Consider the following 25,728-nt stretch of genomic DNA (forward strand, 5'->3'; position numbering starts at 1 on the left):
CTCTCAGAAAGATCGCTGTTCGGAGTAACTGATGGAAAGTCATCGAGTAAAACAGAAGTGACATCTGGCATCCGCTAAGGAAGTGTTGTAGGCCCTCTACTCTTCTTAATCTATATAAACGATTTAGAAGGCAATCTGAGCAATCCTCTCAGATTGTTTGCAAAAGACACGGTCTTTTACCGTGACGCCCTACGCCAGAAGATGACAACCAATTGAAACATGGTTTTATACTAGATGTCTGTATGGTTCGAAAACTGCCCGTTGACCCTAAACCGACTCTGTCAGGTCCCCTCCAGGTGAGTGCTAAAACCTTTAAATTTCGCTCACATGATCAGTCACACAAATTTTAAAGTTATCGTTTCGGTTAAATATCTACGTATTACAATTAGAAACGACTTAAATTTGAGCGTTACGTAATCTTAATCAGTAAAAGTGAAACACACACCATTAACACACGCAAGCAAGGACATTTCATGTACACACGACCGCCAACTCCAGCATCTCGGGCCGAAATGCAACATCGCGTGGGATGAAAGCAGCAATCTGGAGGGGGCAGGCAAGTGGAAGGGATAGTAGTGTACAGGTGGGCAGAGAGACTAACACTTTCTGTGGATTGCGCAGGGACCAGAAAGCCAACAGCTGCAGCGTCAGGAGGTTGTCGGACAGGAAGAAGGAGAAAAAAGGAGCAAAAAGGAGAGGAGCAGGGAAAGGTGGACGGATGTGTTGACAGAGGACGGCAAATAAATAGAGTGGAAGATGAGAGTGGGGAGGAGAGGATAGGACTGAGGGGGTGGAAACTGTTGGGTGGAGGGTGTGGGGACAATATGTTACCGTAGGTTGAGGCTGGGATAATCACGGGAGCGGAGAATGTGTTGTAAGGATAACTTCCATCTGCTCAGTCCAGGAAAGCTGGTGGTGGACGGAAGTATCCAGATGGTTCGGGTAGTGAAGACAGCTGTGTCGTGAAACTTCCTGGCAGATTAAAACTGTGTGCCGAACCGAGACTCGAACTCGGGACCTTTGCCTTTCACGGACAAGTGCTCTATCAACTGAGCTACCCAAGCACGACTTAGGACCCGTGCTCACAGCTTTAACTGCGCCAGGACCTCGTCTCTTACCTTCCAAACTTCGCAGAAGTTCTCCTGCATACCTGGCAGAACTAGCACTTCTGGAAGAAAGGATAATGCGGAGACATGGCTTAGCCACAGCCTGGCGGATGTTTCCAGAATGAAATTTTCACTCTGCAGCGGAGTGTGCGCTGATGAAACTTCCTGGCAGATTAAAAATGTGTGCCCGACCGAGACTCGAACTGGGGATCTTTGCCTTTCGCGGGCAAGCGCTCTACCTTTTTTTTTTGTAATAATATAGCAGTATCATCGCAACGCACAAGGGAACCACTTTTTTTTTTTTAATCTAATGAACCGCTGCAGGAGCAGGACGACGGGTAGGGCAGGGGTCGACACCCGAAGCCTGGCCATCCCGCCGCCACGACGCCCAAGCAACGTGTTGGAGTTCGAGGATCGAAGGATCAGGAAGAGGACGTAGTGGGTTTGTCGATGTTGTTTTATTTATTTAGTTCTTTAATTTTTATAACTTTTTTTGTATTATAGATTTTTTTTGTTTCATTACAAAGAAAGATCCTACAACTGCCGTAGCCGAGCGTCCGAGTCGTCTTCTCGTCTGTTGGGAGGGTTTTCCCCATATTCCGTCCATAGAGGATCAATATGCTCCAGGATTCTTCTTCATTTTCAGCGTCTCATACCCGGAACGCCCCAGTGAGCAGGAGGATCCGCAAATAATGAACCTAAATAATTTGCGAAACGAGTTCTGTACTTCGGGTGGCGGCTGAAAGCTGCGTGTGTCGTCATCAATAGGGACCAAAAGTCGAGTGTACCGCTCGCCACACCGTGTTCCAGGCAACTTCAGGATGTCTGTGGGTGACCGTATTTACAGGTTGCTGCTGTTGATAGAGGCGATAATAGTCTTGTGCGCTGGGCTTCCGTGTCGTCGGAAGTACTGACCGTAAGTAGCTGAAGTCAATCAAGAAGTTTCTGATGTGGGCGAGTGCCGATGAAATGTGTCCTACAGAAACCGGGGGATGCAGAGAGTGTGGTGCCACTTCCGCTATCAGGCTGCCCGTCAGAGTGGCGTGTGCAGAGCTCCACGTGCGACGGATAGTGTTGAGATAAAGCGATCGCGCACGGTTATATACATGAATTAAACCGATACCGCCCGCCCGCTGCGGCAGTGTCAGGGTGGCGTGTCGGACTATAAAAACCAGACCGGTGCTTACGAAATGTCCATATGCTGCTTGAAATCTGTCGGCCATCGTAGCCGTCAAGGGAAGGATATGCGCAAAATAGTTCAGTTTTGAGACAAGATAGATGTTGACATAACGTGTTCTGAGGAGCATATCCAAGCGACGCAGTTTGTTGTCCTGCAGCAGAGCACGTGTCTGGTGTAGGAGCCGGTGGTACGTAGCCGCCGCCGTGCGGCGGACATTGCTATAGAATTGCACTCCTAAACACTTGAGTACGGGCACCTTGTCAAAGGGCACCGCCGTTACGTGGAAAAGCCCCCCTCCGACATCCATGTATTTTGTCTTCTTCACGTTGATGACGCTCCCAGCGACCGCCCCGTACTGGTGTAGCCACTGTAGCGCCATATGCATTTCATCCTCTGATCTGGCCAGGAACACCACGTCATCGGCGAATGCACCACAACGAAAGGTCATGTCCCGCAAGGAGATACCAGTTAATCGCTGCCGTAGACCATGTAAAGCTGGTTCAAGCGCTGCAGCAAATAATATACCCGACAGGGGGCACCCTTGTCGCACTGACCGTCCAACAACAATGTGACCAGACTGATAACCGTTGACCATCATGTGAGAGCGCGCTCGGTGGAGCAGTCGAAGGACCACCTGTGCAGACTCTGGAGAGAGGCCCATGTGTTGCAAAACTGCGCGTAAGAAGCCGTGGTCGACGCGGTCGAATGCGTGGTCAAAATCTACGGCGACAAGGGCGCCTCGTATTTTGCAGGCCGCCGTCAAAGGAATTACGTCGCGGTATGCTCCTAACGCCATATGAATGTTGCTGACACCACCTAAACATGTCTGATCGGTGTGGATGGCTTTCCCGATAGCGGTGTGGAGACGCGCGCGGAGGATACGGGCGAAGACGTTGTAGTCGTTGTTGAGGAGTGTGAGTGGGCAAAAATCCTGCCACCTACAACCACCATTCGGTTTTGGTACTGGGATCAAGATGCCTTCTGTGAATTCTGTGGGGACAGTGAAATCAGGGCGAATCAGGTCTTGAAACATTTGGAGCCACTTGTCACTCATAAGGTGGTAAAAAGTGCGGTAGAATTCCAGGGGTAAACCGTTCGGTCCAGGCGACTTGTTCGGTGCTCCACGTGCCAAGGCCGATGTCAGCTCGTAGGGTGTAATGGGAAACAGCAGACTATCATCGGGTGCCACGTCCCGAGGGGCGGGAAAATCGTGCAACAGCTCGTCATAATCACGTACATTTCGCGGATCTTCCATGTACAAGGTCCCATAGTGTCTGGCGAACGCGTGCGCGATGTCCGTTTGTGTCACTGCGCGGCCGCCCTCCTCCGCGTTTACCGCCGTAATGAGCTGACGTTCGCGGTGGCGCCTCTCGCGCACAATGTGATACACTGACGCTGTTTCGTTGGGGATACAGTCTTGCACTCGCGCACGGATGCGGACACCTTCTAGCTGCTCTGTCCTGATGCGAAGTAGACTAGCTTTGATGCGTTTTTCGGACATCTGACGTTCGGGAGACGGCGGTTGCGTCGCCAGCTCACGTAACGCTGTACAGTAAAATTCCGATGTTGCCCTTTGCCAGTTCGATCTGTCACGCCCGTAGGCCATCAAGGTCTTTCGGAGTGCTGGTTTGACACATCCCAGCCACCACAGCAACGTGGAAGCATACATGGGCAGGCGCCTGATACATCGACGCCCCGTGTCAGTGACTGCTCGCCGACACGCTTCCTCGCGAAGGAGGGAGACGTTCAGCGTCCACGGGCCCCTGCTGCGTCTTGTGAGTTGTCGGGGTAAGGTGACAGTGCAGATGTACTCGAGATGGTCCGTGAAGGCCGTCGGCCAGAATTCTGCATCACGGGTTGCCATGCGGAGGCCACGCGAGACGTATATCCGATCCAGACGACTGGCAGAATGGCTGGTAAAGTGCGTATATCCACTCTGGGTCCCATGATGTAAGAGCCATGTGTCGTGGAGCGTGAGGTCACGTATCAATGCTTGTAGAGCCGGACATGGGACGTAATGCGGTATCTGGTCCTCGGGCCGCAGAACACTGTTAAAATCGCCGAATAGAAGACATGCCTGTCACCACGGTGCGAATTACCAGAGGGAGCGTAGACATTAATGAGGCGGACTGCGCCAAGTGTGAGTGCGATGCCTCGCCCGTTCGGCAAGTACGTCGCGTCCGTCGCGTCTATTCCATCTCGGATGGCCGTTCCTCCTGCGCCATCACCTACGAGTAGGCTGTACGTGGGGTAACCATATAGGTCTAAACGCAGCTCGGGGCGGACCTCCTGGAGAAGGGCAATGAGCCGGCCGGAGTGGCCGAGCGGTTAAAGGCGCTACAGTCTGGAACCGCACGACCGCTCCGGTCGCAGGTTCGAATCCTGCCTCGGGCATGGATGTGTGTGATGTCCTTAGGTTAGTTAGGTTTAAGTAGTTCTAAGTTCTAGGGGACTTATGACCACAGCAGTTGAGTCCCATAGTGCTCAGAGCCATTTGAACCATTTAGAAGGCCAATGTCCGAGTCTGCCGCTCTGATAATGTCGTGTAACATGCGGGTCTTGACAGTGGAGTGGACACCATTTACATTGACTGTTCCCACACGGTATGACTGAGACATATCAAGTGGCGGAGGCAGTGTGCCGGTGCAAGCCCACAGCGATCTCACACACCACACAGCCATCCATCTGCATGCTGTGCATCACTGTGCCGTATGAGTCCCTGACTGGCAGAGCCCTCCGGGCTCAGTGTCAGCCATGGGCTCCGGTGGAGATATCGATGTTTTCTGTGCATCATCTGCCTCCATATCGTCTGCCCAATCACCAAGAGACGATTGTGATGTCATTGGGGGCTGGTCGCTTTCACAGGAGCCCACATTTTGGGAGTCGACGCAGTGCGCCTCGTTTTCTGGGCCACCAGATTTAGGAGTGTGTTCCTTGTCTTCAGGCACCTTCTGGTGAATAATGCCACTGGAGTCCGTTGCAATTGTGGACGAGTCAACGAAGTCGATGTCTTCCGCCGGCTTCACATTCCTGTCCTGTTCTTCAGCTGACAATCGCCTCTTCTTGTGTCGCTTGGGTGATTTTTGCTTTCGGGTCCGAGATTCGTCATCCACTGGAGGGCGGGACTCCACACAGTCTCGGTCGCTAGGAACCCCTGTGTCAGATCCAGACAGTGACGATGGCTGGGTGCCCACGACGCTGCGGTGGGCAGAGGCTGTAGGAACCTCTGCACCGTTGGGCTGCGTCGTCGTCGATGGCGCTGACTCTCCAACGGAGCTGGCAGCGGCTTGAGGAGGTAGCAGGTTTTGATCATCCATCACATCATGTCGTGCAGCCTCCACATATAGTGGATCGTTGAGGAAGTTCATTGCGGGGCACCTGAACGAGGCGGCGCTGCAGACACTCAGTTCTAACATGGCCCTCCTGGCCGCAACCCGAGCAGGTCCTCGGCTGTCCATCATATATAACAATTGCGCGGCAGCCACCAACGAAAACATATGATGGAACGTGCTTCTTAAGTTCTATGCGCACTTGTCGTATCCCGTTAAGGACAGGGTACGTTTCGAATGTGTTCCATTTCTCCTCTGTGTGGCTCAGAACTGTGCCGTATGGCCGCAGTGCATCAACGACAAGGTTGGCAGGAACTTCGAACGGTAGTTCAAAGATGCGCACGGTACGCACCCCCAGACCAGCATGGTCGACTCCTACCACGCTCACGTTACCGTCTGCGTGACAGAAGCGAAAGCCGTTTGCAGATCGTTGGAGTAATCTGTCGCAGGCCGCTTCATCAATCAGTTTGATGTACACTGTGCTGGTTACAATAGACAAATGAATTCCTATCAGTTCTTGTGGTTCTATGTGCATGATGTCTCGTAGAAATCGTTCAATTTCATGGGCCTTCGGTCTCGTGTACTATGTGTTGAACGTTAGTTTGATTGTGGCTTTTCGATATGAGAAAGCCATGTCGGGTCGGTACAGGTACTATACGGCAATACAACGATGCGACCGCGCGCTAGCGGGTAAACAACAACACCTGCGGAGCACTGCCCGGCGCGCCGAGCCCGTCCGCACGGCAACACGGCTGAAAGCCGACTGGTCGTGAGTCGAGCTTGGGTTGCTCAGTTGGTAGAGCACTTGCCCGCGAAAGGCAAAGTTCCCGAGTTCGAGTCTCGGTCAGGCACACAGTTTTAATCTGCCAGGAAGTTTCATATCAGAGCACACTCCGCTGCAGAATGAAAATTTCATTCTGGACAATTGTGTCGTGTTCAGGTGCATATTGTACCACAGGGTGGTCTACAGCCTTCTTGGCCAGGGTGTGGTGGTGGCCGTTCATCCTGGCGGACAACAGTTTGGTAGTCATACCAATATTAAAAGCTGTGCAATCATTGCTTTCACAAGTGGCCTAGCCCCTGATAAGGTAAGATAAACCTTGACAGGACTGGCGGCCGGAGATTCTGGAGTTGGTGGTCATGTGTGCATGACGGGTGCTTGCTTGTGTGTATGAATGGTGTGTGTCTGTCCTTTACTGATGAAAGCTGTGGCCGAAAGCTTTATGTAACCGTCTTTTAAATGTGCCTATCTGCAGTTTAATGTGTCTTCTTTACGGTAAGTAGCAATCTGTTTTTTTCCGACATGTAGTTTCCATTGGTTGCTTCAGCCTTACATGTAACGTTTTGTGGTGCCGGAGAGCCAAAAACTGCGTTTCACTGGCACAGTATTTAGCAGATGCAACAGATCTACTAAAGACACGAGGTACACTACGCTTGTACGTCCTCTTCCAGAGTACTACTGTGCAGTATTGGATCCGCACCAAATGCGAGTGATGGAAGACACCGAAAAAGTTAGAACAAGGGCAGTTTCTTTTGTATTATCGCGAAATAGGAGAGACAGTGTCACGGATATTGTAAGCGGATTAGGATAGAAAAGATTAAAACAAACCGTTTTCACGAAATTCAGTCACCAACTTTCTCCTTAGAAAGTAAAATACTTTTTTGACTTTTACCTACATAATGATAAATAACCGCCTTAATAAAAGAAGAGAAACCAGTGCTTGCAAGGAAAGGGTTATGTGTTCGTTCTAGCCACGTGCTTTGAAAGGTAACACTGTCTGGACTATATAAAAATGATTGAGAATGTATGCAAAATCTAGTTTACTAACAACAAATGGTTCAAATGGCTCTGAGCACTATGGGACTTAACATCTGAGGTCATCAGTCCCCTAGAACTGAGAACTACTTAAACCTAACTAACCTAAGGACATCACACACATCCATGCCCGAGGCAGGATTCGAACCTGCGACCGTAGCGGTCGCGCGGTTCCAGACTTTAGAGCCTAGAACTGCTCGTCCACCCCGGTCGGCTACTGACAATATTTATTTTCCCAAAACACAGATATAAATTATGCTAAACAAGTTATGATTCAACATCGTAAACAACTAACAGGTGGTTGAAGACCGCAATGGACAAGAATCCTGAATGGCAGAAGTTAGCCAAGTACTTTGGCCCTAAAAATGAGGATAACGCCATCTGAATTGATCTAACGCTAAGCAGATTTTGATTGTTCACATCTACAGAAGTTTGTACAGGTGCAGCTGAGGGCAAATGGCGATTGTGATCTGTACTCCCTGACAAGTCCGGAGCAGCAGTACGTTACCCAGTTTGCTTTGTGCGGCGATGTAGCTTGAAGCTGGCGAGATGTGTGCGGCGGAGGTGAGACCTCAGCCGGCACCTGTGAATCGATCACGGCCGTGAAAGGAATGCAAAAATCTCACAGTCTAGCCATCAGGCAGACGGATCGCAATTTACTCGCTACCAGAGCCCTGAAACTATGGTAGATTTCAGTGTGAGACACACCCGTTCGCTGGTTGTACCAAGGACCAATTTGGCTTACTTATACGACAGAATGCACAAGGATACCAAACGTCAAGACTGGTAAACCAAAAAGAAATAAGTGTGCCCTCGGCAAACGAGTAGTCCGAGACATTTGAAGTCACACTGCCGGTAGAGTAAAAACTTCACCACAGGTCCAAACCACTCGCAAGTGAAGTCAGTCTCAGTACAGGTCCCAACTACCAACCAAACATGCCAGAGCATCGACCAGAAGTCTCTTCTTACCGGACTAAAGTCCAGTACCAGAGCGCCTCGCGCCTCTTCAGAAAAAAAATCGTTTTCTCGCAAACTGTGCAAACGACACCGCCTTGGTCTAAATCCCCCCTCCAACATGACATCACAAACTCCTGTCGAACCAGGACAAGAGTTAAGAAACCTGCGACTCTGGAAAAAGAAGAAACCACCAATTACTGGTCTTTTTTTTTAGTTTTCACGAACGGGTAAGATGTTTTTCTCCGAAGTTACGTCGCTTCCCACTGCAGCAAGTGCACAGATACAATCTTACAGATCTTTATCTAAATCGCCTGTGCCTTCGAGCTTGATAGTCCTAGCTATGAGGTTTAATAAAGATTCTATCTCTAAGCGATTCTCAGATGCCAGAGTTTCTTATACAACCGAGGCTGCTGATGGAAATCGGTCACAGGCCGATTTGCAGTATGTGTGAACATGAAAACTTATGAATATTTATTACGCGTGGCTCTGCACACAATCCCCTGTTTACGACTCCACTGTGTAAATGCCTCCCTTCAGTCGGTCGCCCCCAGTCCAGCCTTCAGGTGGCTCCATTGGAGGGATAGCAACATTGTTCTGCTGGAGACCTGTCTTGACAAGGGGCTGCTCTGTCTGTCCTGTATGGCTGTGAGCCTGTCCGTCACGATTTACTGAGGGATGGGCTCACCACCAATTGCTTCCAAATCCCAACATGCCGTTTCTAAGAGCTAAGAACCATAAAAATATCTCATGCCCTTAGCGCCCTACCAGGCTCCATCAACGTCTGCTCAGGCCGTTAACTTTCTTCAGTCTCGCTCAAGGTGTGTCAGGTTGCAATAAAATCTTTAATAATTTTCTGTATACGAAAAATAGGTGAGAGAGCAACTTGTCCTCTCTCAGCTTGACCAAAGTGTAAGGGTAGAAACATAACCTGAAAATGATTCTATGAACTCTCTGTCAAATACGTAAGCGTGAATTGAGGAGAAGTTATGCCGACGTTCATATTTTCCAAGTATTTTGAGAGAAGGCACCCACAGTCTCTGGTGGCTGCTTAGAGAGCATTCCGTTAGGATTCTTTAACCTCAGCTTACTTTTATATCTGTATTGCACCAAATATATCATATCTGAAACAACAATTAATATGATAACATACCATGATATAGGTATCAATGACCCTATAATGTTTGTTGTTTTATTGTTGTTGTCCAAAATGGGTGTACTATTTGAGTGAACTGTAGTGTGCAGGTACAGTTTGCTGCTGGCATTAATAAGGCGTGTGCACGTCCTCATGTGTGTCAAAACACATTATCACGTTAATTATTATTTCAGATTAGATAATCAATTTTTACGAATTGATTTCTGGCTAGGAATTGCTCACAAGGTACTCAGTTATTTGATGAAAATATGCAATCCATTATTTCCACTAAATTTTTTACCCTCTACAGCTCCCTCAAATATCATGGAAGTTACTATCCGATGTCATAACATGTAAAATATCATCCTGACCCCATCTGCCAATTTTTCCCACTTGTTCCTCACTTCGCTGATTCTATGGAGGACGCCTCCATCCTGTGGCTCAACAATCTATCTTATTTCCAACTTACCTCTACGGTAGCACTTCTCAAACGCTTCGATTCTCTTCTTTCATGGTTTTACCACAATCCATGATTCACTCTCATACCATGCCGTACTCCCAGCGTACATTCTCACAAATCTCTCCATTAGATTAAGGCCTATGTTCAATACTAGTAGACTTCTTTTGGCGAAGAATACCTTCTTTTACTCTGCTATTCTCCTTTTTACGTTTTCACATGCTGCTTTAGGCATGTATTACTTTGCTTCCAAGACAGGAGAACTTCTTCGCTTCGTCTGTCTCGCGGTCCCTAACTTTGATGTTACGTTTCTCGCTAATCCTTATTGGTACTCCTCATTACTTGTCTTTTTCCGGTTTGCTTATTAGACCGTTCATCTCGATTAACAGGTCCTGCAATTCTTCCTCACTTTTACTGAGGATATAAGTGTCATCAGCCAATCTTATAATTGATATCCTTTCACCCTCAATTTTAATCCCAATCTTGAACCTAACTTTTATTTCGGTCGGTCATTTTCTGTTTCGATTTACAGAGTGAAAGTCGGAGAGAAAGAAAGCTTCCCTGTCTTACGTCCATTTTAATCGGAGCACTTGGTTCGAATCTCCCACTGTTAATTTTCCCACTTTTTTCTTATTTACATTGTAATGTTGTTGCATTAATTTGTTCTGAAAGCGGTGCTGATATTCAAGACCATAAAAGTGGGTTAAAAGTTGTGAGCTATCTGAGGAAGTTAACCTTGCATTACTGCGCAACTGTTTCACCAGGTATCCAGTCTAGCTTACCAAATTTCCAACCAGGCTATACTTATGAATGCTATAAAGAAAAATACGTAGCTGCTGGAATACTTAACTTTAATCCACCATTTGTATACAGCGTTCTTGATGAGACATTTCATACGATAACTATCAAACTATCAATTGCTATGTAAGGCTAATGGCGCCTTGCTAGGTCGTAGCCATGGACTTAGCTGAAGGCTATTCTAACTATCTGCTCGGCTAATGAACGATGCTTCGTCAGTGTAGTCGCTAGCAATGTCGTCCGTACAACTGGGGCGAGTGCTAGTCCGTATCTCGAGACCTGCCTTGTGTTGGCGCTCGGTCTGCGATCACACAGTGGCGACACGCGGATCCGACATGTACTAATGGACCGCGGCCGATTTAAAGCTACCACCTAGCAAGTGTGGTGTCTGGCGGTGACACCACACATCTTACGATAACCAGTGATATATATATAAAAAGACAATTTAAATAAAAAGAAATAAATCAGTTTATATTTGGACATTTATTTTAACATTGATCATTGTTCCGTTAAAATTTCAGCATATCAAACTTGATTCATAACTAAACTGGTGCCTTATTTAGGATTGTGAAAATGTGAGTTTGTAATCTTACGGAACACATCAAACAGGGACCCAAGATTGGGAGCCTACATACAACACTGCATTCATAAAATAACACACAAAGAATGTTGAAACATATCCAAGAGGAAATTTACCACAACCAACCGATTCAATTTTCAGCCAAAGAAGTTACGTTTGTAGCGCAATCCTGTCCGTCATGAAATTACCACACACTGGTATACTAAATTCGTACTATTTCTCTGCGAAATCTTCCCGAAAAGAATAGCTGAGGGCTACTTTGATGCTTACACCACATGCTTCACGTGGTCAACTTGGTTTACACAAAGAGTGTAACTCCACAATAATTTTGATAATTAAAGTAAATTACATCGAAACTCAATTTACAAAAGAAAAACCTCGAACTGGTTACTATCGTCTTACTATTAACCTGATGGGTCAAACAATTGTATAAGCACGTGGTACTGGTCTCACAAAGTACACCCCACGTGGGTTGAACATAAAGAAAAGTTGCTATATTGAAAAATATTGTCAAGACGAGACGTTATAATCTCACGCACATTCACATTTAAGATTGATGATCTTAGTTAGAGTTACTGAGCAACACGTGGTTCCACTTTACTCACAAAGTAGTGACAAAGCAACCACCAGAAGACATTCTGAACTTTACACTCGAATTACACTGCGTTGCAATTTAAGATAACATTAGATATTTTAGAGCTAAATCTGATATAAAGGTGATTAACTTTTCAGTTAGGCTGAACTTAAGAAATCCATTGTCCTACGGACTTAGCAGACACGCGCTTAGCCGGAGATCTTACCACTTCAGACGCTCGCCGTGGACAGACTGACCTGGACCCCTACTGAGCGTGCTTAACAGATACAAACGGAAGTGACCAGAGAGGCAGCTCCCTATACGAACATTACAATGGACGGACAGGACCATACTAAGAATAGAAACCTCTCTGTAGCTACCTGTTCCAACGTTGGTCCTACTGTTCTCTAGCAGACAGGCTTGTCTGCTACCATCAAGCATGCAACTAGACATACATTTGCTCATTCATCCTCTCTCACAGAAGGGAAGGGTGATGACAGTATCTTATCATATACAGTATATAAAAGAAAGCGGATGTAGGTTCCGTATGAGACTGTATGACATGAATTACATATAAACTGTGTTTTAAAGTGTACTAGTGTGACAGATCATTCTTGTTTATGAGTAAAAGTAGCACGTTTCACTGCTCAGTCCCCTCCCAGATAGTCAGAAACACCACAGTAAATTTAGAAGAGGAATTTATGCCGTAAATGACAACAGATTTAAGAAATTAATATGAAATGAATCCAACAGAGACCTTTCAACATTACATTTTAAACTTCTTCCCTACAGTTTATGCCTACTTTCCGATTGTTTCGTAATCTAAAGTCACTCTATTGCTCGATAATGGATTAGTTAATGCTGTCAGAATTTTTAGCTGAGATGAAATGTAGAGGATGAGAGAATTTCTCGAAACTGATGCCATAGTAGCATCATACATAGACTGTAATTTTGATTATTGGTGTTCCTGTAACAAAAGAGACAATATACAAACAATAATGCTACAAGTAATAGGAAGTTGACTACTCTAACCATCAGCTTCCATGTCCATGCCATTATCAGAACCTGACAAAATATATTACTGTACCATTTAACGCGATTTATTTACATCCAGCGAAACAGACACTTAATGGCAGTCTGGGAGAGAGAGAAAAAAAAAACGTTGGAATAGGTGAAGAGAAGTGGATTAACGTGACATTCCCGTCTCAGCGTGAGTTGTCTGTTAGCAACAGCATTCGCGAACATAGAGCATTACGCGATGAGAACAGACCTGAGCTGTCCTGTAAGCTGATCCCTCGGCCCATACGGTTGGACTTCATTATCCGGCCAGAGCGACATTAAAGCAAAACAATGAGGGCGCGCCGGCGGCGTGGGCGGAAGTTCGTTATGTTTAATGGACGCCGTCTCAGCTAACGAGAAGCGAGGCGAAAGCTACATGAAAGGAGAAGTTTCTGCTGACGACTTTCAGCCGGTGTATCTTGGAAGATTCGGCGAACATTCAAGACACATTAAGTAATGAATTTCACCCGTAAGCTGTTTCATTTAATCCGCTCCGTCTCACTCTTTCTGAGATGGAGTGACGGTAGGGATTGTGGTGATGGTGATGGCGCGGGAGGGGAGGGTGTGGGGCAGAAAGAGGGAAATTGTCACCCAGAAGCCTTCATAGAAGACCTTCTTCCGCTTAAAACAAATACATGCTATGAGAGCCAGTATAAAATTTGGCACGAGCGATGCTGAAGAGCTTTTTTTCGTTCGGTATTGCCTACTTGTTTTTCATAGAAGCTGGGTCTAAAAGTATTATTTTGGAATGCGAAATGTCGGCGATGAACGGGAAAGGCAAGCTTGTGCAATGTGGTGTCACGGAATAGGGCTCAAGATTAAAATGCATGCTAAATCGTTTGAACGAAAATACAGAGAAAACAGAAATATTTTCAATTGTGTAAAACTGATATTTGATGACATTATGACCATCAGCATAACAGCTTATTCGTCAGTCTTTGGAACGAAATACATTCTACGTATCAGACATTCGAGGTAAGTGGCATTAGATGTCGACGCACACGTCGTGTAATTCATGTAAATAACGAGCCGATAATTTGTGTACGCTATGATGGCGCCCGATAACGAGCCAGACGGGTTCCATAGGATTAACATCAGGCGAATTTGGTCGCCGAGACATCAACGTAAGTTCGCTATAATGTTCCTCAAACCACTGTAGAACGCTTCTGGCTCCGAGATACGGGCAGTTATACTGCTAAAAGATGACATCGCCGTCGGGGAAGATATGAAGCATGAAGTGACTCATATGGTTCGTAGCCGTCGGCGTGTCTTCGATTACTACCACAGGTCACATGCAAGCGCGGAGAATGTCGAGCGTAGTATACTACTTTCAAATAACTTCAGGGAATTCAGCCAGGTAACACTTCCAGCGACCGCCGATATTTCGGCGGGAGAACACCCCACCATTTTCAAGGCAAACTGCAACGGACAGGCGGCGTACATGCAAATTTAATACCTCGGTTCTCCGACAGAAGCAGGAAAGATAACACACACACACACACACACACACACACACACACACACACTGAACACTAGTGCCACCAAAGATGACCAAAGTCAGAGCTATCGATAGTGAGATTATGAATTCGCAGGTGAGGTAGCATTGACTCTGTCCCTCTGTTTTTTGACAAGGGAGAGAACCGGATTCCAAACAGAGTTTAAACAGGAACCTCCATCCCTGTTAACGAGGTTGCTCGCTAATTTAATCTCAACTGCCTCCCTAATGACACTGTCCCAATAGCTGGACGTGCATGCCAATATCTCGGTGTTATTATATAACATGGGGTGACCAGTATCCAAGCAATGTTCGGCAATAGCAGATCTATTTGGCTGCTGTAATCGTGTGTGCCGTTTATGCTCAGTACATCTGTCCTCCACGGTCCTGATAGTTTGACCAATATATGCCATGCCGCAGCTACAAGGAATACGATATACACCCGCCTTACGCAGTCCAAGATCATCCTTAACGGAATTCAAAAGTGCTCTAATTTTAGATGGAGGTCGGAAAACACATTTCACATCGTATTTCCGTAAAATACGACCGATCTTATTGGACGTGTTTCCTACGTAAGGCAAAAAGGCAGTAGACTTAGGTGTTGACTCAGAATTATCATCAATCACCCGATGTACAGTTGGTCGATAGCGCAACGCACGTTCAATCTGTTTATCACTATAACCATTTTGACGAAATGTAACTTCAAGATGGGACAGCTCAGCTGGCAAAGTCTCAGTGTCAGAAACGACATGTGCCCTGTGTACCAAGGTACGAAGTACTCGTTCATGCTGAGCCGAATGGTGACAACGATTAGCTTGTAAGTACAAGTCGGTGTGAGTACGTTTCCTGTAGACTGCAGGTCCCAATGATCCATCATCCTTCCTCCTAACCAACACGTCGAGAAAGGGAAGGCAACCATCCTCTTCGACCTCCATCGTAAAACGAATGTTCGGGTGGATCGAGTTCAGATGTTCTAGAAAGACATTCAAATTCTCCCTACCGTGAGGCCAAACAACGAAGGTATCGTCAACGTATCTAAAGAAACAGGCGGGTTTTAAAGGCGCCGACTCCAATGCACGTTCCTCGAAGTCTTCCATAAATAAATTTGCGATCACAGGAGACCACGGACTACCCATCGCAACTCCATCTGCCTGCTCGTAATACTGGTCATTAAATAAAAAGTAAGTGGATGTCAACACATGCCTAAAGAGATTAGTTAAATCAGCAGTAAACCTGCCTTCAATTAACCGCAACGAATCAGACAGAGGAACACGAGTGAAGAGAGAGACCACATCGAAACTCACTAAAATATCAGAGTCATTCAGCCTCAGTCCCTCCAAACGACGTAAAAAATCAGCTGAGTTCCTGATATGATGTTCACACCGTCCTACTTGTGGACTCAACAGAGAAGCAAGATGCTTGGATACACGATATGTCGGAGCGCCGATGTTACTCACTATAGGATGGAAAGGAACTCCTTCCTTATGAACCTTTGGAAGGCCGTATAACCTAGGGGGAACGGCACTGTAGGTGTTAAGCCCCTTGATTGTGTCCTGCGACAAACCACTTTTCTTCAGGAGGCTGTTGGTCTTTCTCTCAACACTTTTCGTGGGGTCAGCATCGATTCTGCGATACGCTGAATCAGATACTAAACGTTGCATCTTTTGTACATAATTATGTTTATTTAAAACAACGGTGGCATTGCCCTTGTCAGCAGGTAAGATAACAATACTGGGATCAATTTTGAGAGAGCGTAAAGCAGCCCTCTCTGCTGCTGCCACAGATCACCATCTGTCCTTCTTTACAGAAAAGCCTGTGAATCCCACGTTCTGTAAAAAGTTTTGGACGTCCATGCATTTAGCCTCTTGTGGTAGTTTCACTCTTCCTCTACTTCCTTCCGTAGATGTTCACGACAATAGCACGTGAACATTCCACCAGCTTTACCGTTTCCGAGATACTCATTCACAGCGGCTCTGCGAAATACCAATCTGCCGTTTGTTAAAGCGGCTGATTTACTTTCAGTGAATTTGTGAATTTGCAGCCCATATCTTCGCTACGGTCATCCCGTGTCGCTCTGCTTACATTCTTTTGTTACAACGTCACGTGCGGCATCCAGCGTGGCGGTGGGCAGTGGTCATAATGTTTTGGCTTATCATTGTGTTGGATACACACTGCTTGATAAATAATTGAAGCACTCAGGAGGGGAGGAAGAAATGAAAGAGGGCACGCGATGTTACTTCAGTGATTACTTATCAGTGCGACGTTGCCGACTTATCAGTATGACGTTGCGGCCCCTATGGCCTCGATGAAGCGCCGATTCGGTTTGGTAGGATGTGAAAAATCGTTCACATCCCCCTCAGGCCAGTTGATCGATAACTGTTGTAGCTGGTCCTCGATAACCTGGGTGCTGTCACTGGGACCGAGCTCGTGGTTCCACGCATGTTCTGTCAGGGTCTGATATGGTGCTCTTACTGGCAACGTAAGTACGTCAGTGTCACGCGTACAGTTCATAAAGATATATGCCTAGTGTGAACGAGCATTGTCTCGCTCAAAAATGGCACCGCGATACCGTCGAATGACACGGAATGCAAGATGCCTGTGACGTATCTAGTAGCGTCAAGAGTACCCTCAGTGCCGGCCGGTGTGGCCGAGCGGTTATAGACGCTTCAGTCCGGAACCGCGCGACCGCTACGGTCGCAGGTTCGAATCCTGCCTCCGGCATGAATATGTGTGATGCCCTTAGGTTAGTTAGGTTTAAGCAGTTCTAAGTTCTAGGGGACTGATGACCTCAGATGTTAAGTCCCATAGTGCTCAGAGCCATTTGAATCATTTTTGAACTTACGGCGTTTATTTACACAGTCTGCACCGTCCCGCCTTGCTAGCAGTGGTTGATGTCGACAGGCTTCATTTTACATCTACAGGTTTCGGAATTTTGCGATCGATGGTCATCTGGGCCATTCTGAACCGCTGCTCATCGCTGAACACAGTGTGAAGCTCATCGCTGAACACAGTGTGAACTACTCATCCTCAGGCCATGGTACCTGGTCGTGGCACCACTGCAATAACGGCTATTCGTGTCGTTGTGTTAACGGCAGCCTACACGTGAGACGGTAAACCTCTGGTCTGTCTGCTACTAGTTTCCGACCAATGGAGTGTGATGACACAGAATGCTGCTGATCTCGGATGGTAGGCGCAAAGTAAAGGGGTTACAATGTACGTTACTTGGAGCGCAATACGGCGATCCTCCTCGTGGTTATCAGACATGATCAACAGGAACCTTGACGGCGAATATACCTGTCCTCACGTTCGCATGCAGTCCAACATGGGGTCAGCGTGTAGTCTCCCTCTGCGGACCTGCAGTCGTATACTTGTCTGACGTAACACATTGACATTCTCATCTGCTGTATATGCCCGACTTTTCGTTTTATCTAGACCGAGATGGAGCAGCCACAAATACACTACTGCCCATTAAAATTGCTACACCAAGAAGAAATGCAGATGATAACCTGGTATTCATTGGACAAATACATTATACTAGAACTCTCATGTGACTACATTTTCACGCATTTTGGGTGCATAGATCCTGACGAACCTGTACCCAGAACAACCACCTCTGGCCGTAATATCGGCCCTGATACGCCTAGGCATTGAGTCAAACAGAGACTGGATGGCGTGTACAGGTACAGATGCCCATGCAGCTTCAACACCATACCACAGTAAATCAAGAGTAGTGACTGGCATATTGTGACGAGCCAGTTGCTCGGCCAACAGTGACCAGACGTTTTCAATTGGTGAGAGATCTGGAGAAGGTGCTGGCCAGGGCAGCAGTCGAACATTTTCTGTATCCAGACAGGCCCGTACAGGACCTGCAACACGTGGTCGTGCATTATCCTACTGAAATGTAGGATTTCCCAGGGATCGAATGAAGGGTAGAGCTACGAGTCGTAACACATCTGAAATGTAAAGTCCACTGTTCAAAGTGCCGTCAATGAGAACAAGAGGTGATCGAAACGTGTAACCAACGGCATCCCATACCATCAAGCTGGGTGATACGCCAGTATGGCGATGACGAATACAGGCTTCCAATGTGCGTTCACCGCGATGCCGCCACACACGGATGCGACCATCATGATGCTGTAAACAGAACGTGGATTCATCTGAAAAAATGACGTTTTGCCATTCGTGCACCCAGGTTCGTCGTCGAGTACACCGTCGCAGGCGCTCCTGTCTGTGATGCAGCGTCAAGGGTAACCGCAGCCATGGTCTCCGAGCTGATAATCTATGTTGTTGCAAACGTCGTCCAACTGTTCGTGCAGATGGTTGTTGTGTTGCAAACGTCCCCATCCGTTGACTCAGGGATCGAGACGTGGCTGCACCATCCGTTACAGCCATGCGGATAAGATGCCTGTCATCTCGACTGTTAGTGATTCGAGGCCGTTGGGATCCAGCTCGGCGTTCCGTATTACTCTCCAGAAACCACCGATTCCATATTCTGCTAACAGTCATTGGATATCGACGAACGCGAGCAGCAATGTCGTGATACGATAAACCGCAATCACGATAGGCTACAGTCCGACCTTTATCAAAGTCGGAAACGTGATGGTACGCATTCCTCTTTCTTACATGAGGCATCACAACAACGTTTCACAAGGCAACGCCGGTCAACTGCTGTTTGTGTATGAGAAATCGGTTGGAAACTTTCCTCATGTCAGCACGTTGTGTCACCACCAGCGCCAACCTTGCGTGAATGTTCCGAAAAGGTAATCATTTGCATATCACAGCATCTTCTTCCTGACGGTTAAATTTCGCGTCTGTGGCACGTCATCTTCGTGGTGTAGCAATTTTAATGGCCATTAGTGTATCTTCTCTGTAACGGCGACTGGATTTCGGATGTTCATAATAATTAATGTTAACTTCTTCATCAGTCGATTTGCTCTTCATTTGTTGCTGCGTTATGGAAGGCAAGGTAGCTAATCACGTCTTTATATGTTAGTTATTAATTACTAATACACACGTTGTTATGAAAGTCACTCTAGTATTTTTATTAACAACATTCAATAATAGTTAAATGATCATGAATTATTATGTTTTGTATATAGGGAAAAGGAAGGTTGATCCTACAATTACTCTCAGGAATTACGGTGACTAAAATGTCCGTGATTTTTTATACTTCGTCACTCAAAGATATTACAGCAAGGACTATGATCCATTGCTACACTTCGATACAGTCATTCTAACTTCTGACACTTTTACTTTCACAAAGCTAAGTGTCCAATTCCGTTCTTATATTGAATTTTACGTCCCTTCGTATAGTCCGCAGACCCTATTATCGGTTATTCGGCATGTAACAGTGTTTAACACTGAGCGCTATATTTTCTAGCTCACACAATTCCCCAGACTTTCTTATCAGTGACCTTACGTCAAAGTCTGCCCCATATAAATTAACTATAGTCAACTTCCTTGCAGTGCCCTGATACTCTCTGTAGCATGTCACGCTATATCGCACGCCGCAACTAAGTAGACTTATTCAGAGCGCAGAAAACAAGACAATAGAGCTAACAATAAACGTTAATGGTTTATATAGTGAAATTTAGGAACAAAAGTAGCCGCGTTTAAACCCTCTTCGATTTCCCTGAAGCGCTACTTTGCTGGGGGCGTTATTCTGATGAGAGAACATATGTAACTTTTGCAGTGCTATTAATTATTTCCGATATTACCGGTCACGTTTCCCCTATATGAGAATAAGCCTGATAATATTGTTCTCAATTAAAATATCGGTTGTAACTGTCACATCTAAATACAGGGTGTTTCAAAAATGACCGGTATATTTGAAACGGCAATAAAAACTAAACGAGCAGCGATAGAAATACACCGTTTGTTGCAATATGCTTGGGACAACAGTACATTTTCAGGCAGACAAACTTTCGAAATTACAGTAGTTACAATTTTCAACAACAGATGGCGCTGCGGTCTGGGAAACTCTATAGTACGATATTTTCCACATATCCACCATGCGTAGCAATAATATGGCGTAGTCTCTGAATGAAATTACCCGAAACCTTTGACAACGTGTCTGGCGGAATGGCTTCACATGCAGATGAGATGTACTGCTTCAGTTGTTCAATTGTTTCTGGATTCTGGCGGTACACCTGGTCTTTCAAGTGCCCCCACAGAAAGAAGTCACAGGGGTTCATGTCTGGCGAATAGGGAGGCCAATCCACGCCGCCTCCTGTATGTTTCGGATAGCCCAAAGCAATCATACGATCATCGAAATATTCATTCAGGAAATTAAAGACGTCGGCCGTGCGATGTGGCCACGAGGTTTTCGCAGTGTCGTCTAAGGCAGTTTGTACCGCCACAAATTCACGAAGAATTTCCAGATAGCGTGATGCAGTAATCGTTTCGGATCTGAAAAATGGGCCAATGATTCCTTTGGAAGAAATGGCGGCCCAGACCAGTACTTTTTGAGGATGCCGGGACGATGGGACTGCAACATGGGGCTTTTCGGTTCCCCATATGCGCCAGTTCTGTTTATTGACGAAGCCGTCTAGGTAAAAATAAGCTTCGTCAGTAAACCAAATGCTGCCCACATGCATATCGCCGTCTTCAATCCTGTGCACTATATCGTTAGCGAATGTCTCTCGTGCAGCAATGGTAGCGGCACTGAGGGGTTGCCGCGTTTGAATTTTGTGTGGATAGAGGTGTAAACTCGGCGCATGAGACGATACGTGGACGCTGGCGTCATTTGGACCGCAGCTGCAGAAACCCGAGGCTGCTGTTGGATCACCTGCTGCACTAGCTGCACGTTGCCCTCTGTGGTTGCCGTACGCTGTCGCCCTACCTTTCCAGCACGTTCATCCGTCACGTTCCCAGTCCGTTGAAATTGTTCAAACAGATCCTTTATTGTATCGCTTTTCGGTCCTTTGGTTACATTAAACCTCCGTTGAAAACTTCGTCTTGTTGCAACAACACTGTGTTCTAGGCGGTGGAATTCCAACACCAGAAAAATCCTCTGTTCTAAGGAATAAACCATGTTGTCTACAGCACACTTGCACGTTGTGAACAGCACACGCTTACAGCAGAAAGACGACGTACAGAATGGCGCACCCACAGACTGCGTTGTCTTCTATATCTTTCACATCACTTGCAGCGCCATCTGTTGTTGAAAATTGTAACTACTGTAATTTCGAAAGTTTGTCCGCCTGAAAATGTACTGTTGGAAATGGAAATGAGCGTTTGGCGTCATTGGCCGGGAGGCCCCTCGCGGGGCAGGTCCGGCCGCCATATCGCAGGTCTTATTACATTCGGCGCCACATTGGGCGACCTGCACGCCGGATGGGGATGAAATGATGATGAACACAACACAACACCCAGTCCCTGAGCGGAGAAAATCTCCGACCCAGCCGGGAATCGAACCCGGGCCCAGAGGACGGCATTCCGTCACGCTGACCACTCAGCTACTGGGGCGGACAATGTACTGTTGTCCCAAGCATATTGCAACAAACGGTGTATTTCTATCGCTGCTCGTTTAGTTTCTATTGCCGTTTCAAATATACCGGTCATTTTTGAAACACCCTGTATCTAAAAAAAAAACCTGGATACTGCGCAATTTAACTTGGAGCTCAAACGAAACCAGCAGTGAGCCCCTTTCGAAACTGACAGGTACTCATAACTCATAATGCTGGCTGACAGGACTACATGGGAGCTCCGTGACTTTCAGAGTGATTGTTGGATGTCCGATGTAGTTTACGATTTTTATATATCTTACAAGGCATGGCAGCACCAGTAAATGTGATCGGTATTAATACACACTGCCAAAGGCCCTGCCGCAGTGGTAACACCGGTTCTCGTCAGATCACCGAAGTTAAGCGCTGTCGGGCTGGACTAGCAGTTGGATGGGTCACCATCCGGTCTGCCAGGCACTGTTGGCACATGGGGTGCACTAAGCCCTTGTGAGGCAAACTGAAAAGCTGTTTGATTGAGAAGTAGTGGCTCGGGGCACGGAAACTGACATACGCCCGGGAGAGCGGTGTGCTGATCATATGCCCCTCCATATCCGCATCGAGTGATGATGCCTATGAACTGAGGGTTCAAAAATGGTTCCAATGGCTCTGAGCACTATGGGACTTAACATCGGAGGTCACCAGTCCCCCAGAACTTAGAACTACTTAAACCTAACTAACCTAAGACATCACACACATCCATCCCCGAGGCAGGATTCGAACCTGCGACAGTAGCGGTCGCGCGGTTCCAGACTGAAGAGCCTAGAACCGCTCGGCCACTGCACCCGGCGAACTGAGGGTGACACGGCGGCTAGTCAGTACCTTTGGGCCTTCGTAGCCTTTTGGAGTGGAGTTTAGTTTTATTAATACACGCTGTTGGTGGATCCAGCAGTTACGGAGCGTTAAAGCTCCCATCATTTACATAGCAGAACTGATGTACGAACTACATCTGACCTTGCTTTCTTAGTGTTTCACTGTTCTTGACCGGCAATAATATACACAGGGTGATTATAATTAAAATTAAACTTTCAAACCACTGTAGAAATTACACCACTGCTCAGAATGACGTCAAATTGGAACGGAATATTATCGCAGCAGGGGGAATACGTATGTCAGAAAAAAACAAATAGTTACAAAATGTAGCATTAGATGGTGCTGTAAGCATCATACTTTAATACTGGTCGGTTACAAATGACAAATGAGTCATACTAAAATGCCTGTGGTGTACGTGTGACGTTAAACAAACTGTACTGCTCAGTGTGCATGGTTGTACAGGTGTGATACCGTTAGTTACGTAAGCCCATCCACCATGGTAAAATCATGTTACATCAAAATAAATGAAAGGCACCAGTTTGCTTTTGTTCTACTATATTACTTTTATTGTTAATCGGTTTTCAGCTTACGAGGCCATCTTCAGACATTTACTATTATCTTTGGTGATAATACTCAGTAAATGTCTGAAGATGGCCTTGTAAGCCAAAAACGGTTATCAATAAAAGTAATATTGTATAACAAAAGCAAACTGGTGCTTTTCATTTATTACAATGTTGTTCTACCAAGAACCGACGGAAGATTCTGTTAATATCATATCACATCGGTTGGGAAAAACCGTTTTTAATTGTCATGAGGCCAAAACCGCATAAAAAGCGTCACTCGCATCGGTTTTTAATTTTTCAGTGGCAAAAAATCGCAGAAAAACCATCAAACAAAATCAAATCGGATTAGTAATTTCCGTGTGACTGGCGCAAAACATGTTCTCTATGCTGTCCACCGTTTTCTGCAACAAGCTGAAATCGAGAAACAGCATTTTCCACAACTGATCGAAGTGTTTCCAGGGTCACGTTCAGAATGTGTTGCGCAGTGTGTGCCTTCAATGCAGCTATGTTTGCAATCGGAACAGTGAACACATCATCTTTCAGACAGCCCCACAGCCAGAAGTCACACGGATTAAGATCAGGTGATTGGGACGGCCAGGCTGTAGGGAAAAGGCAGGTGATAATTCTAGCATTTCCGAAGTGGCGCTTCAGCAACTGCTTAACTGGATTTTCAATGTGCAGAGGTGTGCCATCTTGCATAAAAATGATCTCATCAACACATTCACGCTGTTTGAGAGCTGGAATGACGTGTTTGCGCAAAAGACACTCGTACGCTTACCAGTGACTGTACAGGCAACAGGACCAGAAGCACCTGTCTCTTCGAAACAATATGGCCCTAAGATAGACACAGTGACCTTTCCAGGATGAATTCCTACTGGTTGATTTGCATGTGGATCTTCCGTTGCCCATATTCGACAATTCTGTGTATTGATATATCATGTCAGATGGAAGTGGGCTTCTTCTGTCGACAAAATCTTCCACTGCCATCTATCGTCCACTTCGATGCGAGCAAGAAATTCTAAAGCAAAGGTCTCTCTTCCTGGCAGGTCAACAGGAAAAATGGATAGCAAAGAAGGATGTTTTGTAGAATTTTACGCACCGTGCTCACGACAATATCAAATGTTCCGGCAGTTCTCCGTGCAATACACGTTTGCACACCACCACTCGCCTCCTCCTGCTTTGCTGTGGCCACTACTTCCGGTGAAGTGGAATCAGTTCGTTTCCTCCCTCTACCAGGTTGCACACCAAAAGAACCTGTCTTTTCGAATTTCCGCATCATTTTCTGCGGACCCACTACAGTCATCGGCCAACGCCTTTTTTCAAAACCTTCAGTGTCCGGAACTTCTGCAGAGCGACGTGTGCACAGTATTCATCCTTGTAATACAGCTTTACAGGCAGAGCGTGATCCTGATTTGAGACGCGAAAGGAAGAAAAACTTCATTGGGTCCTGGGCATGACAAGTGTTTTCATTTACGTATTCTGACACGTACATCGCCATCTATTGATCAATTTCACATATTTATTTTTACTTCTCCTACACGTTTTCCCCCCTTCTCCGGTGATATTTCGTTGCAGTTTGACGTAATTCTTTTGTTTGTAGAGCCATCTTCCGCAGCAGCTGTTAACATCTGTTATTATAGGTTATCTGTCTTGAGCTGACTGCACTGCAATTAAAAAGAATGCGTTTCGCTTTTATTTACAAAGTATCTTCTGTGGCATTCTGTAAATTGGATGCATAAGTTTGTACATTTATTTTTGATTCTTTTAGGTTAAAAACAGATAGTCTGTAAGCTACATACGGTGTTTCTTTACATAGTCTGCACCTTGCCCTCTTGCTAACAGTGGTTAATGTCGACAGGTTCATTTCACATCTGCAGTTTTGGCATTTTGCGTTATTTCATGCACTACACTGTTTATAATTGACATTCTTAACTGTTTTTCATACATCACTGCTACAATGTTTATGCCTATTCGTTTGTTTTCGTTCACGTTGTGAGTGGTGCTAACCTATGAAACAATTATGTGTGTGTGTGTGTGTGTGTGTGTGTGTGTGACAGAGAGAAAGAGAGAGAGAGAGAGATGTAATTATGACCAGTGGTGTTACTTCTGCAGCGTTTTGAAAATTTAATTTTAATTCAGCTGATGTAAATCCTACAGAAGTCATGTGGGTCGCTATCGGGTGACATCACAGCGTACTCAAATCACCGGTCCGTTATTTACGTGATTTACATGTCCTGTGCGTAGACATATAATGCCGCATAATCAAACAAATCTAGCAACAAACTGTCGGATCCCTGATACGCAGTATCAGTAACGCATTTCGTTCGGAAGACGGACAAACAAGCTATAATGCAGATAGTCATAATG

At 46.1% G+C, this 25,728-nt stretch overlaps 1 pseudogene; it reads left to right on the forward strand.

Annotated features, from left to right (window-relative positions):
- The first annotated feature begins 22,296 nt into the window (after nt 1–22,296).
- Nucleotides 22,297–22,414, forward strand: LOC126420287 (5S ribosomal RNA; annotated as a pseudogene).
- The last annotated feature ends 3,314 nt before the right edge of the window (nt 22,415–25,728 follow it).

This window comes from Schistocerca serialis, chromosome 9 (assembly GCF_023864345.2).
Source record: "Schistocerca serialis cubense isolate TAMUIC-IGC-003099 chromosome 9, iqSchSeri2.2, whole genome shotgun sequence".
In the NCBI taxonomy this organism is placed as follows: Eukaryota; Metazoa; Arthropoda; class Insecta; order Orthoptera; family Acrididae; genus Schistocerca; species Schistocerca serialis.